Source organism: Cryptomeria japonica, chromosome 4 (genome assembly GCF_030272615.1).
Source record: "Cryptomeria japonica chromosome 4, Sugi_1.0, whole genome shotgun sequence".
NCBI classification, from domain to species: Eukaryota; Viridiplantae; Streptophyta; class Pinopsida; order Cupressales; family Cupressaceae; genus Cryptomeria; species Cryptomeria japonica.
The window spans coordinates 634063522-634084373 of record NC_081408.1 but is presented as its reverse complement, the minus strand read 5'-3'; positions in this window follow the sequence as shown (position 1 = coordinate 634084373).

Here is a 20852-nt window from a genome sequence, read left to right as displayed (position 1 = left end):
CATGACCAAGCAACCAACCAGGAGCCAAGAAAGAATGCTTAACCACTTATTCTTTCCCTATCATCAACAGTTCTTGCCAAATCTGCGTCAGTATAAGTTGTTAGAGTAAAATACTAATTTTTGGGATACCACAAACCAAACTCTTATGTTTCTTTCAAGTATTGGAAAACTTTTTATTGCACCACAACATGTGATTCTTTTGGTTCTTTCTGAAATCTAGCCAGCAAACAAACTACATGCATGATATTTGATCTGGTGGTAGTCAAATATAATAGTCCTCCAATAATTGATTTGTACTAACTTGCATTTGTTTTAGGGAATTTCTTATCTTTTGTTAACTTACATCTGGTGGTCATAGGTTTACACACCGGTTTGGAATCCTCCAACCAAAACTTTTTCGATAATTCATTAATGTATTTAGGATAAGAAATGAAAATTCCTTTGCTATTTTGATTTACTTACAAACCAAGAAAGAATTTTAACTCACCAATCATGGACATCTCAAATTCCTTCTACATCTCATTAGCAAACTTTCTGTACATGCCTTCATTTCCTCCAAATATTATGCCATCAACGTAAACTACAACAATTAAAGTTTTACCTAAATCAATTTTGAAACTGAAAACCTTGATCGATCAAATACTTATCTAGTCTTCCATACCAAGCTCTAGGAGCTTGTTTCAATCCATACGGAGCCTTCTTCAATCTGAAAAAATGTTTGCATCATCTTTCAACTTAAATCCTTTTGCTTGTTCAATCTAGACTTCTTCTTTCAGATCTCCTTCCAAAAATGTTGATTTCACATCCATCTAATAAACTTTGAAATCCTTAAAAGTTGTAAAAGCAAGAAACATCTTGATTTCCTCCATCCGGGTAATTGGGGCATATGTCTCCTTAAATTTAATGCTTTCAACCTATGTGTAACCTTTACAAACCAACCTTTCTTTATTTCTCACAACTTTTCCATCCTCATACAACTTGTTCCAGAATACCCATTTTGTTCCAATTACATTCTTATGTGTCGGTCTATGAACTAATTCCCATGTTTAATTCTTCTCAATTTGATCCAGCTCTTATTTCATTGCCTTTATCCAATTCTGATCACTGCAGGATTCTTCTACTAATTTTAGTTCAATCTCAAATACTAAACATAACAAAACTTGTTTTTGAGCTATTTTTCTTCTTGTGATAATTGCTTTATTTTTATCTCCAATAATCTGCTCCACTGAATGATTCTTCTTAACATATCTTGGGGTTTTAAATGTAAATATTGGAGCATCCTAAGTTTCCTTTTCCTCTTAGCCTTCTCTAGTTTTCTCTTTCATATTTTTGTAAGTAGATTCATCATATTCATATCCTACCAATTTGTCAGAGCCTTTAAAAATGCCTTCATCAACCTTCACATTTGCACTTTCAACAATATTGTTCAACCTTTTATTGTAACATCAGTGTGTCTTGCTCCTTCTAGAATACTCTAGGAACATACCTTCATTTGCTCTCCTATCAAATTTTCCATGATTACTTTCATCTCTCTGGATATAACACTTACTTGCAAAAACCTTGAAATATTTCATTGTAGGAGTTCTACCATGCCTTAGTTCATATGATGTCTTTCCATGTCTTTTCTAGTATAGAATTCTATTAAGAGTGTAGACTTCTATGTGAATTTCTTTTCTCTTCTGCTCCTTTGATCATTGTTCTAGCGGCCTCTTGTAAAATTTTATTCATCCTTTCCACTACACCATTTTTTTGTGGTGTCGTAGGGTAGACAATTTCCTTCTGATACCATGTTTCTCACAAAATTTGTTGAACACGTTAGAATTAAATACTTCTCCTTTGTGAGACCTCAAACACTTAATCTTTCTGTCAACTTCATTTTCAACTCTAGCCTTGAATATCTTGAATTCCTCTAATGCTTCTAATTTTTCTCTTAAAAATGCAACTCATGACATTCTAGAATAATCATCAATTAACATCATGAAATACTTCTCACCTTGTATACTCCTTGTTCTGGTAGGACTGCATAAATATGTGTGCACCAAGTCCAACAATTTGATGGATGACTACTCCTTTCCTCTATATGTTCCTTTCGTCTTCTTTCCAACTTGACATTCTCTGAAAATATTATTATCCAGTTTGGTCAACCTCGGTAAGTCTCTCACTGCACTTGGTAAACTAATCTTTACCAAGTTATCAAAGTTGATATGACACATTCTCTAGTGCCAAAGCTATCTATCATTGATATGAGATAACAAACAATGCCTTTCAACTCCTAACATATACACATTTCCACCAGTCCTTTTCTCTATTGTAATAGCAATTCTATATCCCTTCTAGATCTCACAACCATCATGCTCAAAAATAGCATTGTAACCATTTTTGCACATTTTCCTAACACTCAAAAGATTAAAATGCAAACCCTTCACATAGTAAACATTGTTAGTATTATGTTTACCATCAAAAGAAATAGAACCAATTCCCACAATTTGTGTTGTCTGATCATCTCCAAACCTAAGAAATCCACCATCATACTTTTGAAGTATTACAAACTTACTTTTATCACTAGTCATATGATTTAACATCCACTATCAATTAGTCGTTCATTTATATCTCTCCTAGCATGTAAGGTAGTAACAATAGTCCTAGGGATATCAACCTTAGCTACATCCTTTTCTACCAAAAAATAAACAATCACCATCTTCATAGCCTAATTCATCATCTGAAATACCAATATCTTGTTTAACATCGTAGGCTTTCTTATTAAAATTTCCTTATCCTTTTCTAAACATTTTTCTTGATCCTTTTTCTAGACATTTAGTACTTATATGATTAATCTTTCCACATCTAAAGCATTTAAGAGGTAACATACCTTTATACTTATCGCTACCTTTATTTAGTTTCCTTACAAAATTTGCTTCCATATCATCTGAACTTTTTGTTGGCAATTGACACTCAATTGATTGGTTTCAATATGTTGCCATTGATGGCAACATGTTCTAGCTTCACATTTTGATTTTCTTGTTTACCGGTAGACACTTCACGGGTAGGAGGAATTATTTGGGTACCAACATTATAGGCCAACATGACTTCATCAGGTTATTGGTATTGAAGCCTGACATCAACTTGGGAGATCCGGCATCGACAATTGATTTTAATATTCATGTATTTATGTAATTGAGCTGATATGTATATTCATTTTATAATTATCTTTGTAAGCCAACATAAGGCATGAAAGATTGTAAGGGTATATAGGTCAATTGATTAGATCATTTTGTAATATGTAAGAGTGTGCAGGTATAGGAGAATGTGATGATGCTTTGTAATGCGAGATATGTAAGAGTTATCATGTATGTAAGGACATTTATGTAAGAGGTTATTCCGGTAAGGGTTTAGGGTTTCAGACCAGAACAAATAGAGCTTAACTGAAACTGTATTTAAGCATAGAAGATGTTATCGTTGCAGTTCACTCCTTTCTCTGGATTGTAGTCTAGATTTGTATGTAGTCAGTGAGGCTCCTTTTCTGATTGAGAAATTTGCTCTAGGCTATAAGTCTTCTTGCATATGTAGGCCCCTATATTTTGTAATATCTTTTCATATGTCCAATAGATTGATATTGTGGGTCACAAATCCCACTGTGGTTTTCCTCTTTAATATTTTCCACGTATAATTCTCTGTGTTATGGTATTCATTTGTGTGATTGGCTTATTGGTTGCTTTACTTATTTTAATATTATATGTACTAGTATACCAGTATACCAATTGGTTAATGCATGTTTCAATAAGGTTAAAATTGATCATTCTAGTAGAACACTGATTCACCCCCCACCCCCCCCACCCTCTCAGTGTTCTTGGATTCCAACAATTGGTATCAGAGCCTTGTGCCTTTGAGGAAGTTTAACATCTTGAGGAAGATCTTGAATTCTGAATCCATGGATATGAGTTTAGAGAAGCAACTTGAGGTAGCACTTGAAGATTATGATGTTGAAAGGATGAAGAACTTGAAGTTACAAAATGAATTGAATTTTTCTCAGGAATTCATTCTTATCCTACAGGAGAGGTTATCATCTACTCAAGCTAAGAGGAAGGAACTTTTTTAGAATAAGGATAATGAAGAGAAAGATACCCTTAATGAGAAATGTCAAAAGCTGAGTCAGGAGAACATGGTCATGAGGAATCAAATGCAAGCTTTAACTATGAAGATGTCAAAGGAGATTGAGGACCGGAAGAAGAAGGAAGAAAATCTTGTTGTATCTCTGAAAGACAAATTTGAAGAATGCTCTTAGTTGGTTCATGAGAATGAGATGTTGAGAGCTTATTTAGTACAATCCCTAAGTAATGAACAAGAACTTGAGAGACAAATGATCATTCCGAGAGATGATATGACTATTGCAAGTAAGTATAAAGAAAAATTCAAGGTTAGTTTAGCGTAGCTTGATGAGTTATTGAAAACTCAAAGACAGAATGGAGATTCTAGTGGACTTGGATTTGAACAAGGTTAGAGCTCTGGTACTGAAAATGAAGCTCAAAGTCAGAAGACACAAGTAAGGTAGATTAATGCTTATAAATTTAATGGTAGATGCTTTTTTTGTAATAAATTTGGTCACATGGCTAGGCAATGTAGAAATAGAGCAAATCAGAACTATAATTCTACTCCCAGTCAATGTTCTAAATATAATGAGTATGGTCATAAGATAGAGGATTGCAGAATTAATGTTAAATGTTATGCATGTGGAAAATTTGGACATATGGCTAATCAGTGCAGGTCAAGCAATTATATCGGTTTTAGCATAGCAATTCAAAAGAACAATGTTACATGTTATGCATGTAATGAGGTTGAACACATAGCTAAGTTCTGTAGAAGAATAAATCCATCGGTTAATTGTGATAAAGGAAAAGAAAAGGTTAATGAAATCTGGCAAAGATCACATGAAGAAATGGGTCAAGAAGTCAGAAGATCAATCAGCAGATGTAAATGCTTTGGTTACTCAATTGGTAGAGGAGGTTTCTCCTGCACTGGCAAGAAACTCATTTGGTAACTGAAGCAGATGCCTTAGGGGTAGGAAAAATTCATGATTATATTTTTTATGCCCCGAGAAGAGGTTTTGGAAGATGTTCCAAACATTGGAAATTCTTATCCAGCATGGAGATGTTAGACCGAGATCCGGTATCTTTCACTGAAAGTCATTCATATCAATGACGGATTAGGGTTTCTTGAAGGATAAAAGGTTGAATCCAGTTTATTTCTAAACACTTTGTATTTAGAGTAATTTAGAGAGATTCAGAGCAAGTCGAAGGCAATTCAGTGTGATCGATATCTTCTTGAGTGATTTCACCAGCGATCGGAAGAGTTCTTTAGGGTTTTCACCGACAAATATTCATAGGTATTTATCTTTCATCATGGAAGTGGGATCATCCTCAGCATCTACTTTTATTCCAAATCCTACTATTGTTGAGGTTAAGGACCATCCTAGGCCGATTTTCAAATGATGTCTGCATATAGCCACCTTGGATGATTCGGTTGGTGCTTTTTCCCATGTCCTGGAAGGAGTCATATATGTTGAAGATGTCAGAGCTTACATTCACTATCATATTGAGTATTTGGGAACTAGTGATATTAAGAGTATGTATATGAGAGAGTTAATGGGAGATTCTGGAAAGATTAAGCCCGAGTATCAACATATTAAGGATCTACGGTTTACCGACATTCTGGATATTCTCGAATTTGAAGATGAGATTGTTAGATATGTTTTAAGAAAAGTGCATGGAGAATTCATCTAGTTGGATAGACCTTACAAGATCTCAAAGGAGGCCATCAGGGAAATCACCGGTTTGCCACAAATTGGGCATCATCCAAAGAAGAAGGTTTCTAATGATCAGGTCAACAGAATCACCAGTGCAACATCAGACAAGCAATCAATGAGGGTTAGCACTATCACCGACAAAATTTCATATTTGGAAGCATGATTATTGGTCACAAGGTAACTCAATCAAACCAATTAAATTCTGTTTCTAGCTCTGAAATTTATGCAGCACATAAGATGATGAGGGAAACTGAGAAGTTAGATCTCTATGGATGGATGTTAGATGAATTGTTAATTAACCTAGGGAAGATCAAAGGAGAGAGGAAGGGAACATTCTTGGTATGAAAATCTTATTGTTTGTTTGATGTTTATTTTCATTAATGAAACTCCCGATTTTGGGAAGAGATAATGGGCATTTGATATCCTGGTAGGAAGACAACTGAAACAATCTATTGCTACATTGGGTAGTCAACGAGATGATAAATTTTGGGGTTACTTCAAGTTATTCTAGAAGGCTATGAATTCTAGGGAGAGGATTCCAAATAAAATTGTTGAGAAATACTCGAATGAGATATGCTTCATGGTTAAGAAAGATGAAACTTTGATGGAAGTTGTCAGGCCCCAAAAGATATGGATTGAAGAGATAACTAAAGATGGTATGTTGAAGAATATAAATCAGCACTGCTAAATCAACATTTCTTTCAACCTATGTGTAACCTTTACAAACCAACCTTTCTTTATTTCTCACAACTTTTCCATCCTCATCCAACTTGTTCCAGAATACCCATTTTGTTCTAATTACATTCTTATATGTCGGTCTATGAACTAATTCCCATGTTTAATTCTTCTCAATTTGATCCAGCTCTTCTTTCATTGTCTTTATCCAATTCTGATCACTACAGGATTCTTCTACTAATTTTAGTTCAATCTCAAATACTTTGATGGAAGTTGTCAAGCCCCACAAGATATGGTTGATGAAATAACTAAAGATGGTATGTTGAAGAATGTACAATTTTATTATGAGCATTTGGATATTGATGAATAGAGAGAAGTTGAAGAAGTAGTTTTATTGTAGTTGGATATATACAAGAAAGCCCTATTAGAAATTAAAAATCAAATATCGGCACAGTTATATGACAAATTAGATGCTAGAAGATTATCAGTAGTGGAAGAGTACAAGCATATAAATATTCAAGAGTTATTATCTAATTGTGCATCTATTATTCCAGAGGAGTTGGACATGACTCTTGAGGTTGCAAATAGGAAAATATTTCACAACAAGCATAGGATACTCAGTCTTATGTTAGGCAGGATTAATGAGATAGTCACTGAGACCCACAAGGCATGGGTTCAATTCTTTTCATAAAACCCTAGTTTTTATACTTCACCAAAATCTAAAACTGACACTAAAGACATCTTGGTTGAAGGGAAAGGTAAAGGTATAATGGGTACCACATCTACACTTTTGAAAATATTAAGATATTGGATATAGAGCACCCGATAGAAACTAATGTATAGGCAAATGTTGAGATACCAGCAAAATTAGAGAGTGTATAGGTTACTAATGTTGAGGACAATAGTCCTCCCGATTAGAATGTATAGGTTGAGGTCATAGTTCATAAGGAGTAACCAATAGTAACTAGTATTGTACCAAGTGGCGAAGCCACCGGTGCAAGAGAGGAAGCTATAAAAGTTAAACCATCATAGGAGAAGAAAGGGTAATCCGACAGGGAACCAATAGTGAGCCCATCATTGTTGTCAATTGACACCTCACAGGTTGAAAATAAAAGCATTACTGAGATGAGTTTTATTGAGCTCATGATGATGACTGTACAGAAGATGATAAAGGAAGGATCTATGGACAAAGGAGTTATTGATTAGTCTATCATTATTTTACATAGACTTGTCCTGAAGTGTGAATTTAACAAAGAAGGAAGCCCATTCGGCAAGCTTAAAATAATCACATAATGCATTTCAAGGGACTTTCAATGTTTACAGCAGATATCAAATCGGCATGCACTAGAAAGGTTTACAAAGGCTAAGAGAGCAACATTTGATCAGATGATTGAGTCAGAGAAGAAGGAGATTAATGATAAGCTGAAGTTGATTGCTTTGAGGTAGTGTACTAATATTTATAGAGTATGTTGTAACATAGGTTTACTTTCAGCAAATTTAGATAAAAGGATTAAGGATACTCAGGAGAAGGTTGTAGGTATAGTCAATTCTTTTGATGGTTCACATTCTTTGACTACATCTATTGATTGTCAAATTTTGGTTTTGGAAGCTCAATTTTCAGCTCTTGAGAGGGATAAAGATAAAATTATAAGGAGAGCCAGAGGTCTTAGAGGATTGGTGAGTCACCGGTTGGATTCATTAAGTGAACATAAGAAGGAGTGTATTGATATGGTTGGTAAGCCCACACTGACAGAACTTAAGGATAAAGAGTCATATGCCCATATGCTTAATGGACTTGTATCTGTTTCCAAAACACTCAAATTAGGTTGGGATACCTATCTAGATCTTTTGGAGAAAGTCTATCTAGAAATTTTCAAATATATTCAGCTCCGGTAAGGTATTTGGGGAGATTCATTGTACAGTCTTTGCATTCTTCATCCTGGTTTTTGTTATTTTTGGCATTGATGTCAAAGGGGGAGTATAGGTGAAAAATATATTCTTAGCATTGGGAGATATGGAGGTATGAAGTATTTTATATTGGTCATGATCTCAGATGGATATTCAGCTCAAGGGGAGCAATCTCAGGATGAAACCAGCAGATGAAAACCATTATCATTTTTCACATGAGTGTTGCCATCAATGCCAAAGGGGGAGGTTGTTGGCAATTGACACTCAATTGATTGGTTTCAATATGTTGTCATTGATGGCAACATGTTCCGACTTGACATTTTGGTTTGTTTGTTTATCGGCATGCACTTCACTGGCATCAAAACTAGCACCGAGAGGTATCTTCATCGATAGGAGGAATTATTTGAGTACCAACATTCCAGGCCGACATGAATTTATCAAGTTATTGGTATTGAAGGCCAACATAATTTTGGGAGATCAGGTATCAGCAATTTATTTTGATATTCATGTATTTATGTAATTGAGCCAACATGTATATTCATTTTGTAATTATCTTTGTAAGCCGACATAAGGCATGAAGGATTGTAAGGGTATATAAGTCAGCTGATTAGATCGTTTGTAATATATAAGAGTGTGGAGATATAGGAGAATGTGATGATGCTTTGTAATATGAGATATGTAAGAGATATCATGTATGTAAGGACATTTATGTAAGAGGTTATTCCGGTAAGGGTTAGTATTTCGGACTGGAACAGACAAAGCTTAATTGGAACTATATTCAGGCATAGAAGATGCTACCATTGCAGTTCACTCATTTCTTCGAATTGTAGTCTCAATTTGTATGTAGTCAATGAGGCTCCTTTTGTGATTGAGCAGTATGCTCTAGGCTGTAAGCCTTCCTGGATGTGCAGGCCTCTATATTTTGTAATATCTTTTCATATGGTCAGTGGATTGAGAATGTGGGTCACAAATCCCACCATGGTTTTTCCACATATAATTCTTTGTGTTATGATATTCATTTGTGTGATTGTCTTATTGGTTTCTTTACTTCTTTCAATATTGCATGTACCGGTATACCGGTTGGTGAATGCATGTTTTAATAAGGTTAAAATTGATCATTTTCATAGAACACTGATTCACCCCCCTCGCCTCAATGTTCTTGGATTTCAACACTTTCATCTTTTGGATCTTCCTCGGAGGATTTTAAGGCAGACTTAGGTTTATCTTTGTATTTTCCAAACTTTTTTAATCTTAAATGCAGATAAAGTACCGTAAAGTTGTTCCCTAGTAAACTTCTTTGGATCATAAGTTTCTTCAATAGTAGAGATCTTATCACTGTAGCTTTCTCATAGAGACATTAGAATCTTTTCAATTATGTCTTCATCTATCAAGGTGCTTCCAGGGTCTCTGATTTCATTTACTACACTGTCAAGCTTCTAAAAATAGCTTTTTATATCTTTTCCTTCTTCCATTTTCAAATTTTCATATCCGTGCTTAGCTGTTTGCTTCTTTTATAATTTGACTCTATCATTTCCTTCATATATATCTCTAAACTTTCCCACACCTCATAAGCAGTATTCAATGAAATAACCTTTGTTAATTTAGTCTTTCATAAAGTGCTAAAAATAGAATCATTACCTTTTCATTCTCTCAATAACCTTGAATCCCATCTGGAGTGGTAAGATCATTTGTCAATTGTACATACTTATTTTCTACAACTTTCCAAGTGTTGTAGCCCAAAGAGATCAAGTAACCTCTCATCTTTAGTTTCGAGAAGCTATAGTCAAATCTTTCAAAGATAGGAATGGTTAGTTTATGTGCCATCAGATCAAGATCTACCTCAAGTGGTTAATCTCTTTTTTAAAGAACCAAATCTCTAATACTAATTGTGAAATATCTGAGTAACTGAGAGGAGGTGAATCAATTGATAATAAATTTAACTTTAATACTTTCTCATATCTGATATAACTAGTGACATAACTAATTAAAGTAGATATAACACATGTGAAAACTTATACATGCAACGAATCACACAATGAACACTAGATATGACATGGAAAACCCAAGAAGGGAAAAACCATGGAGAATGTTAGTTCTCAATATATAACACTAATTAAGGTGATTTTTACAAAAGGTGGCTCACTGCCAAAATGCTAACTACACGAGGGCTCAATGCTCAGAAAAAGGGTCATTGCTGAAGGAAGAAACAAGAAAAAGATAATCCAACACTATAAAATAATCTACAATGTTGGAACTATTTTCAATGCCTCAACACCAACACACTTCACATATCAACATCAACATCAATCATATTTTTTCTTTTCAATCTTGCATATCTTTCATATCTCATACATTCAAATCATCTACATATTTATACAATCTTTGGTAAACATAATCTTAAGTGTGTCAAGACAAAGATTTGAAATAGATCAACACTAAATATTTTGATGGTGGGAAGGAATGAGAAGTAGATCATGCCACAGCACACATCATCGGTTAGATCAACACATTACATCCATCACAAATTTTGGACCCAAATCATAACTCACACACTACACAAATGTAATTACTTATCCTCAAATTTTAAACTTAATCTGGACCAAATAAAACACTACCCAATACAACAAAAATAAGAATGGAACCAAGATACTCATGAATATAATTGATCACTACCATATCCAGTAAACAAAGAAATCCAAATCATTGAATATCAACTAAAACACATCTTCTAAAGCATCAAAGATTCTAGGAATGCATCTTCCGAATTACAAACCCATATGTTGACATCAATGACAACCATCAACAACACATCAACATTGGATTTGCAACAATGTAATTAAGAATGAGAAAGGGAATAAAATAGCTAAATGATAGTGAACAATATTGTTTAGCAATAAAATTTGAATTTATAGTTAGAATAGTAATTTTCAATCTTCCAGAATTATTAAATGAATAACAATCAAAATCAAAATGATAAGTAAAAATATTGTTTTGACCTATAAAAAATAATTCTAAACCTTAAAAAATTATTTTCATACAACATGTGCATATGATGAGCAAGAAGTATTGGGAAAATAATAATATCAAAACATTTCAAATTACGGCTTCTACTACTCCAAGATTTCAAAATGAGGCCACTCACCCTGCTCCAACAAAAAATTTGAACTATTTGGTTGCTTCTGCTCCTAATACCATGCCTCTACACCTATCAAATTTGTTGTCATATCTACCTCAACCTCTTTGGGGGTTTGTGGGGGTCTAGGTTTTCTCCAGCCATAGGTATTCCTCCCCCGCCCTATCCTTCACTTGCCCCCTAGTTGTGGGTGGGTTAGGTGTTCTTGTAAATGATGGTGGTCCTTCTAGGGTTGTTGGAGTCCTCCCTCCTATGCCTTTTTCAACTATTGGTGGGTGGATCTTTGCTTATGTTTCCAAAAATGTTGTTACTCGTCCTCCCAAGGGGAAATTTCACCCTTTTCCTTATACCAAGACCTCCCCTATTATTTTTTGTGGTTAAGATGTGGTTGAAAAAATTGCTTTCTACCAACGTTGTGGGTTGGTGGGAAAATTTTCTAGGCCCTGGCCTTTACTGCCAATTCTACATCATTGGGTGAATGATTTTTATAAGTCTTTGGTTTCTAGTAGCAATGAGATTTTCCCTTGTTCTAAGGGTTTTTTATTGCTTTCTTTGCTTCTTCTGATGCTCAAGAGTTGGTGTTGAGAAAGTTGTGGGTTTGGGGAGTTAACTCTCTCTCAATCAAACACTAGATAGCTTATTTTAACCCTCTTACTGAACCACTCAATGTGCATTTGATGTGCGTTTGTCTTTCCAATCTTGCACTTCACTTTTGGGAGCATTATTTTTATGAGGCCATTGGCAACTCAATTGGCCACTTCTTGAAGGTTGATGATAACACTTCCTTCATGGTTCATTCTACTTTTGGTTGCATTTTAATTAAATTTGACATCTATATGCCTCTCCCTAGGGATGTGGTTCTTATGGTTGGGGATAAGCTATGGATTCAATCATTGGATTATGAGGATCTCCCCTTCCATTGTTGTAGACATTTCTCAATTGATCACTTAGCTACGGATTATTCCCTCTTATGCCATAAAAGTGCTACTACTTGGTGGAATGATGCTAATGGTGATGATCATTTGATGTCAAGGCTTTTGACTTTGATGACTCTTCATCTATTGACAATGACTCCTCCCATGATGAGGTTGTACATCTTACTATTGTTGTGGCCTCCCAAGTCCCCTTCCTTTTACCAATGTGACCTCCTCAAGCCCTATGGTTCTTACTCCTTTTGCTCATGTTTTGCAGCAACCTTCTGCCCCAAGTGCTAATAGACCCTTTAATGGGATTTTCCCCCTTGATCCCACTTATAATGATGCTTCTAACAATAGTATTGCTTGGAAAATTGTTTGTCTTATGCGAAAAGGTAACTCTCTCTCCTCACCCCATCCCCCATAATACTCTTCCCCAAGTTGTGAGTACTTATTCCCTCTTGAGTAGGGTTCCTAGTTGTATTGTTAGTGTGTTGTTGAAGGTTTGTTTGACCTTTGTTTTACATAGTGGTCTTGTTATCTATTATTAATAGCCTATTTGACCTAAGTTTGTATAGGGTCAACACCCTTGTTTTGATGCTTTTAATATCAAAACATGTCCATATGATCACACAATTATACCTATCTTCTCTTATTTAAATAAAATAATTTAATTATTTATTAAAAAAAGATATCACCTCTTTTTTCTCCCAATACATGGCAAGTTTTACAAAATTCTTTAACTCCAAACACATTTTGGATGAAGTAAAGACTTTTACTTTATTTTTTAACTTTCTAACATTCAAGTGTAAAAAATCCATAAATTTTCAATGGCATAAATAATTATAACTAAATTGTAATAGCTATAATTAATATGTCGATCGAAAGAGCAGGTACTATTTATTAATAAAAACAAATTAAATTTCCAAGATAGGTTTATTACTTTCTCAAAATGTGAATCTTAAATGGAATTTCATGATAAATCTCTTTACTTTGTAGTGTCATGAATAAAAATGTAGTTGTCCTTCTGATCAATCAATTATTTCGCACTAGACACATTTATTTCCAATAAAAATAATGTAGGGTTCAGTTTATTATTATAAATTTCTAGTTTTTGTATTATTGTCATGAGTTATCTAATTAGAATTTTAATTTTGTATGATATTTTATTGGTAAATTTTTTTTCGAAACATCGAGATATTAACTTTTATTTAAAATATTTAAATATTCAGAATTATTCTTGATCTTTAATAATAATTTAAGTGTAAATTTAAAGAATATATAGTTAAAAATTAATAATAGAAATATAATTAAATAGAACTTTAACTTATCAAAATGTATAAACATTAATGAAAATAAAATAAAATAAAAATTGCAAAAAAGTTTAGAATTGTCATAGGAACAAAGTAAATTAGTGAAAATCTTAAACAAGAGCTAAAATTAAGGGGAAAGCAAAGATGCCATTTTTGATATAGTGTGATGGTTTAAATGTTTACGATTCAGACCTCGTTGGGATGAGGATAAGGTCCCCTGTTTGTGACCTCACTAGTTCATAGCTCTAGTTCATAAACACTTACCCCTCTTCAAAAAAAAGAGTAAAGTAAAGATATTATATGTTCAATTGAGACCTAGAATAAATGTAATTTGATGTGATACTAGAAAATGGACAATACCTAAGAAAGAGTAAAAAATAAGGACATAAAAAAATAGCACTAGTTAAGTCCCTATGTTCCAATTACCATTCACTCCTTTCTCACCCAATTACTAACATTAAAGAAACCAAAAAAATGATAACTATAAGTCATTAATAAGGGCATGTGTGAATAAGTATTAACGATTGTTGAGGTGGTTGCAATGCATGGTTATAGGAGAATCTTTAAGTAGGTATCAAGAAACATTTTGAAATAATAATTTTTTGATCCTTACACACATAATGGATTCTACAATGTGCATTGTTACTACCCAAAAGCTAGAACAATAGATATAAGTAATTAAGCTAAATAGAGAGATAACCAAAAAAAAAGTCAAAATCCAATATCCTCTTTACCATATGTGGGTACACAAAGTTAACTATAATGACTATTGATATGCTTTCCCTACCTATTTTAAAAGAAAAATATAACAAAAACAAAATGATAACTCATCATGTAGTACACAACTTACAATAGCATTAGTATCAATTACGAATATAACTTAAATGCTTTATTTGAAGAAGCAAATCTAAAAAAATATCAATTTTTTAAATTAAAATACATAGAAGAGATCAAACATTAAAAAAGGATTTGAAATTATCATAATATTTTGAAGACAACCCTTATACTCTATATACAATGCTATTTTTCTACAACTCTTAATCCCACAAACTGTTTGGTGTTGTAATCATTATTAGAATCTTTCCTTTCATTCCAAATAAGAAGAGTTGAGTTAAATTTAAACCAAGAAAAACACTCTTAGACCCTTTATAAAGGGATATCTCTAAACCAATCTTATAACTCATTGACTAAAGGCAAGCATTGTAATTCCATTGTTTTTTCAGCGATTTACAGGTCAGTTTTAATTGCGTAATGTCATTTAATTGGTCTTATGTGCTAATTTTAAGTAATTTAATGTTATAATATATATTTCCAAAGTGCAAGCAACAAGAATTCATCATGAAGCAGAATTATGACACTTGTCACAAGGTAGGAACTTTGAGAAGAAATTTTCTTTGGAGCTCTTCAAATCTCTACTCTTGTGACAAATGGTTGCATAGTTTGGTTTTCTTTTCTTGCACACATTTTTGGAAAGAATCTTAGTGGGACCAAATCTTCCACATGGATAGACTTGGAGAAAAATAGAAATTTATTGTTTTTGGTAGAAAGCCTTGATTTTCTTGGACACCTTGCATTTGGAGAATAAATAATATTTGTATTGAAAATTATTTCTAAAAGAGTTGTACAAAAAGAGAGTTTCTAGAAATATATTATAGATACATTGAATGTGGACTCTTTTGAGAAGTAGCTTCCTTTTGCATTGTACTCTTTAAATACAATGTGTTGTAGAAGAGAAGTAGTGTGAAGCATTTTGAAAGACGTCGTTATACTGCTGAAACTATTCTATATTTAGATATTATAATTGAAGACACCTACAAGAGCATAGACTCTACATATTCTTTGTAATATCTTTTTTACTATAATACAATTGATTTGTGCTTTGGTGTGGGGGGTTTTTTCTTGAAAGGGTTTTTCTATGTTAAATATTTTATGTCATGTGTTTATGCAAAATCTGAAATTTATTTGTATGCGTTTTTTATTTTATCTGTAATGTTGTTCTTAGGTTTGGAAAGAGATTGCCATTCAGTCTCCTTGGGGATTTTCATTATGAAGGTTGTTTCCAATCCTCTTATTTCCTTTCAATTGGTATTAGAGTCGGGCCAACTCTGTTATCCTTGGTGGGTTGTAAGGTTTTTTGTGCATATCCTTTCTAGTGGGAGTTTTTACAAGTAAAAGTTTCTTAACCCAGTTGTAGATTTAAGATGGCAAGCACATCTAGAAGGATTCAAATGGACAAATTCAATGGTGGCAATTTTCAGTTGTGAAAACTCAAAATGGAGGACATGTTCATTGATATAAACCTCAAAATGTAGCCCAAGATGCTTAGAATACAATGGATTAGAAAGGTAAGGGTTTGATAAGACTCTGTTTTGCTAACTTTGTGCACCTAAATTTTCATGAGGAGAAGATTGTGCCTGAGCTTTGGAAAATGATTGGTTACGTTTATCAAGGGAAATCCTTGGTAAATAAACTTTTCCTGAGAAAGAAGTTGTATTCTCTGAGAATGAAGGAGGATCTATTGTGGATCACTCGAATGCATTCAACATGTTGGTTGCCCAAATAAACTTTGTTGGTGCAAAAATTGATGATAAAGAACACTGCATGATCCTATTATGTTATTTGCCTAATTCTTCAGACCACTTGGTTATGGTTGTTGGAAGCACAACAACCACTTTCAATATGGAAGATATTGTTGCTTCGCTGTTGTTTGAAGAAGTATGGAGGAATTGTTCTAAGATGACCAAGGAGGCCCTTGTTACTCATGGTAGATCAACAAAGAAAGGCAAGAAGAAGGACAAGAAAGGAAAGTCAAAATATTCAAGGAGATCAAAGTCTTTTGGTAAAAATTCCAAGGCTCAATGCTAGAATTGTGACAAATTCGGTAATTTCTAAAAAGATTGGAAAGAGGAGAAGAAAAAGAAAAACAAGAAAGCCTCTAATTCTAATTCTAACTAATCCTCTCAAGATGATGCAGATTCTTTTGTCGCTACCTTGGCAACCCATGCATAATAGAAGATGTACGGTTGATCGACTCGAGCTTCTTTCCACATCACCTCTCACAAGCGTTGGTTCTCAAAGTACAAAGAACATGATGGTGGGAAGGTGTATTTGGGTGATCACTCTCACTAGAAAATTTTCAGTAGTGGAAGAGTCAAGATATGATTCTCTAATGATAGAGTGAAGGGGATTGATTGTGTATTACATTCCTAGTTTGGAATGAAACCTTCTTTCAATCGGCAAGCTTAGTGATGTGGAGTGCAGATTGTTTTCTCGCAGGATGGATGAAAGATGACCAAAGGTTCTATGGTTCTTGCTAAGGGTGTTCAGTTAGGCACTTTGTATAAGCTCGATGCATGCACAATTCAGTGCAATAGCACTTCTATAGTCCAAGAAAAGAGCTTTGGATTCTTCATCCTCATGGTTAGATCTTCTAGAGAAAAAACCTAGTGTATAAACATCTGATGGTCATGCTTTTTGAGTACTCAAGGATACTAATGCTTTGGAGATGAATCTTCCTGATAAGAAGACAATGTTGTGGCACCAAAGACTTGACCACATAGGTGAAAAGGGCCTAGGAGCCTTAAAAAATAAGAGCCTTGTTGAAGGCCTTGATGATTGTAATCTTGAGTTTGACTTTTGTGAACATTACATATATGGAAAACAACACCATGTTTCTTTTTATTCCAATTTTAATGTCTTCTAGGGTTTTGAACTATGTTCATTCTAATGTATTTGGTCTAGTTAATGTACCTTTTTAAATAGATCTATGTACTTTGTTTCTTTCATAGATGACTATTCTAGAAGGACATTTATTTATTTCCTCAAGAGTAAATCTGAAGTTTTCAATCATTTTAAGGAATTTAAGTCGTTGGTTGAAAATAAGATTGGTAGGAAAATCAAGTGTTTGAGGACAGATAAAGGTGGTGATTTTTGTTCTACTGAGTTTGATAGGTTTCGTAAGGATGACGAGATTGAAAGACATAAGAAAACTCCATATACATGACAAAAAAATGGAGTTTTGACTAGGATGAGTAGAATGTTGATGGAGAGGGCTAGGAGTATGATGAGTGGTGTTGGCCTTGAACAAAATTTTTGGGCTTAGGGAATAGCCACTACATGTTATCTAATAAATAGATCTCATACTTTCATGCTTGTTGAGAAGACCCCTATGGAAGCATGGTCTGGTAAAAATCCCTCGATGAGACATCTTAGAGTCTTTGGCTATGAGGCATATGCTCATGTGCCAAATGAAAACAGATCTAAATTTGAGAACAACGTTGTTAAGTGTATCTTTATTGGTTATATGGTATCGGTGTCAAGGGATACAAGCTTTGGAATCTAGTTGTACAGAAGGTGATCTATAGTAGGAGTGTAATCTTTAGAAAATTGAAACCTTCCAAAGTTGATTTACATCCAGAGAAGGATGAGAAATGGAAGAAGGAGATAGTTTAGATTCCACACACTACCAATAAATTTGAACTACATATCCTTGTGGGACCTGATAATAAGGAGAGCTCTAGGAGCTTGGAGATTTCAGAAGAGGAACAATATTCTCAACAATAGTCTTTGATATGGTCTACACATGATAGGAGGCAACCTAAAAGATATGGTTATTCACCACAAAGGTTTGGTTATTCATTGTTAGATTCTAGTTGTATCTTCACCTTGATTACTAATGCTGATGAGCCTAAGAATTTCTAAGAGGCAATGGGTATGCATGATGCAGATTCCTAGATGGAAGTCATGAATGAAGAGATGGTTGCATTAATGAAGAATGTGATATGGGACTGGTACCTTTTCCTAAGTGATGCAAACTTGTTGGTTGTAAATATGGTTGCATTAAAGAAGAATGTGACATGGGATCTAGTACCTTTTCTTGAGGGATGCAAATCTATTATTTGTAAATGGGTGTTCTAGAAGAAACTGGGTCCAGATGGCAGTGTTGAGAAGTACAAGGCATGGCTGGTCATGAAGGGATATTCCCAAGTGGAGGGAATTAATTATGGGGAGATATTCTCTCCTATAGCTAAGCTGACATCCATTAAACTTTTATTATCTCTCGTAGCAGCTCATGATTTCGAAGTTGAGCACATGTATGTGAAGACAACTTTCCTTCATGGTGATTTGGAGGAGAAGATTTACATGTCACAACCAGAGCACTTTGTGGAGAAAGGTAAAGAGAATCCGGTATGCAAACTGAAGAAATATCTTTATTATCTTAAGAAATCTCCTAGGATGTGGTACAAAAAATTTGACATCTATGTGTTGTCACTCAAATTTCAAGGATCTAAATCTGAACATTGTGATTATTATAAAGTTGAAAGTTGCCATATTCCCATTATTATCTTCTACATGGATGATATGTTGTCCATTAGAAATTGGAAGAGATTGATTTCAAATTTGAAGTCTTAGTTATCAACATAGTTTGAAATGAAAGACCTAGGTGTAGTGAGGTATGTTCTAAGAATGGAGATTAGAAGAGATAGAGCTCACATAAAACTTTGGATCAACTCTACAGAAACTATGTGAGCTCTATGTTGGAGAGATTCAATGTGACAAATTACAGACAATTAGTTGTTCTTGTTCTACAAGGGGTGAAGCTTTTTGTGGAAGAGTGTTTTTATGTCAATACTTTATGAATTATACGAATGATTACATCTATAGTATGGATCTATTTTTTTGCATGTAAAAACATCTTATAATGATGTTGGCATCAATATTGTATAGAGGGGTAATGGGGTATTAATTGTGTAGAGGTATGGAACTAATTATATGACATGGTAACTTAACTAGGAAACATGTATCAATGGTGGTGCCCAAATCTATCAATCTCATTCAATAACACATTTTTTATTATTCAAGCCTACTCATCCTCTTGAGGGGGCATCCATAACCTATCCAATGCTAAACTAAATCCTTTCCAGGTGTTGAAGAATCCATCTAATCTAATATCAACTAATCCTCACTTTGTTCTCAAGATGTCTCCTTCCCATATCAACAACATTATCAAATCAATCATTTGTTAATCTTTGACATTAGGTTCATCTTCAATCCCTAAGTATTTATATCTACTTTTTTTGAAACATCATTACTTCTTGTTGTGACAACACCATTTTAAAGAGGACATTGTGGACACTCCAATCCTGTAAATATTCTATTGGAAAGTATTTATATCTACTTTATTTGTAACATAATTATTTTTCGTAGTCACAACACCACTTCAAAGAGAAGCATAATGTAGACACTCCAATCTATCTAGTGCCAATTTTTTACTAACACACCTAACAAATATGTATTAATTAATTTAATCCATAAAATAAATTATTGATTGGTATGCTTATTAAATTAATTAATTAATATTTTATTATTTAATCAATATAAATAATCCATTATCTATAAATATATAAATAAATCTAAATAATCATATTATTTGTAATTAATTTGCTTAAATAAAAAAAAGTCCAACAATTAGTTAACTAATTGTTCAAAATGGTTCATAAATCTTTGAAAAGAAAAAATCATAAAATGAATTAGTTAACTATATAGCAAAATAATAAATAAACGTAAATAAATCATGCAGACCGAGTAATTGTTCTTTATAGTCTTCTAATTGCAGGTATTGCAAGAGGCCACATCGATTCATCATTTTCTCTCATCATTAGTGGATAGGTGATGTGGTGTGACTAGTACTAAATTACATAAATCATCCACACCTTGTGGCTTGTGTGAAATACTTATCTTCTCTCATGTAAAAGACATCTTTAAAATGTATTGTGTGATGTGGGAACTACGTGGATATCACACAGTCATTCAAAGGTATTTAAAATCTAGGGCATTTATACTTTTACGATTAAAAGTCCTTCCATTCTCTGTGAACATCATCTTTCCCTCAACTCACCTCATATCTCATGTGCGAAGGACACTTCCTCCTATGTCAACTTCGCATTTTGCAACAACTAATTCCTTGAATGTTGATTAAAACTCTTCGCACATGTGTCTTGGCTATTATGTTTCCTCACATTTGTTATCTTGATAAAGCAGAGGCATAAAAAAAACTTCAAAAGAAAAACACACAAAAAAAACTAATTTTTTATTACTTGATCATATTG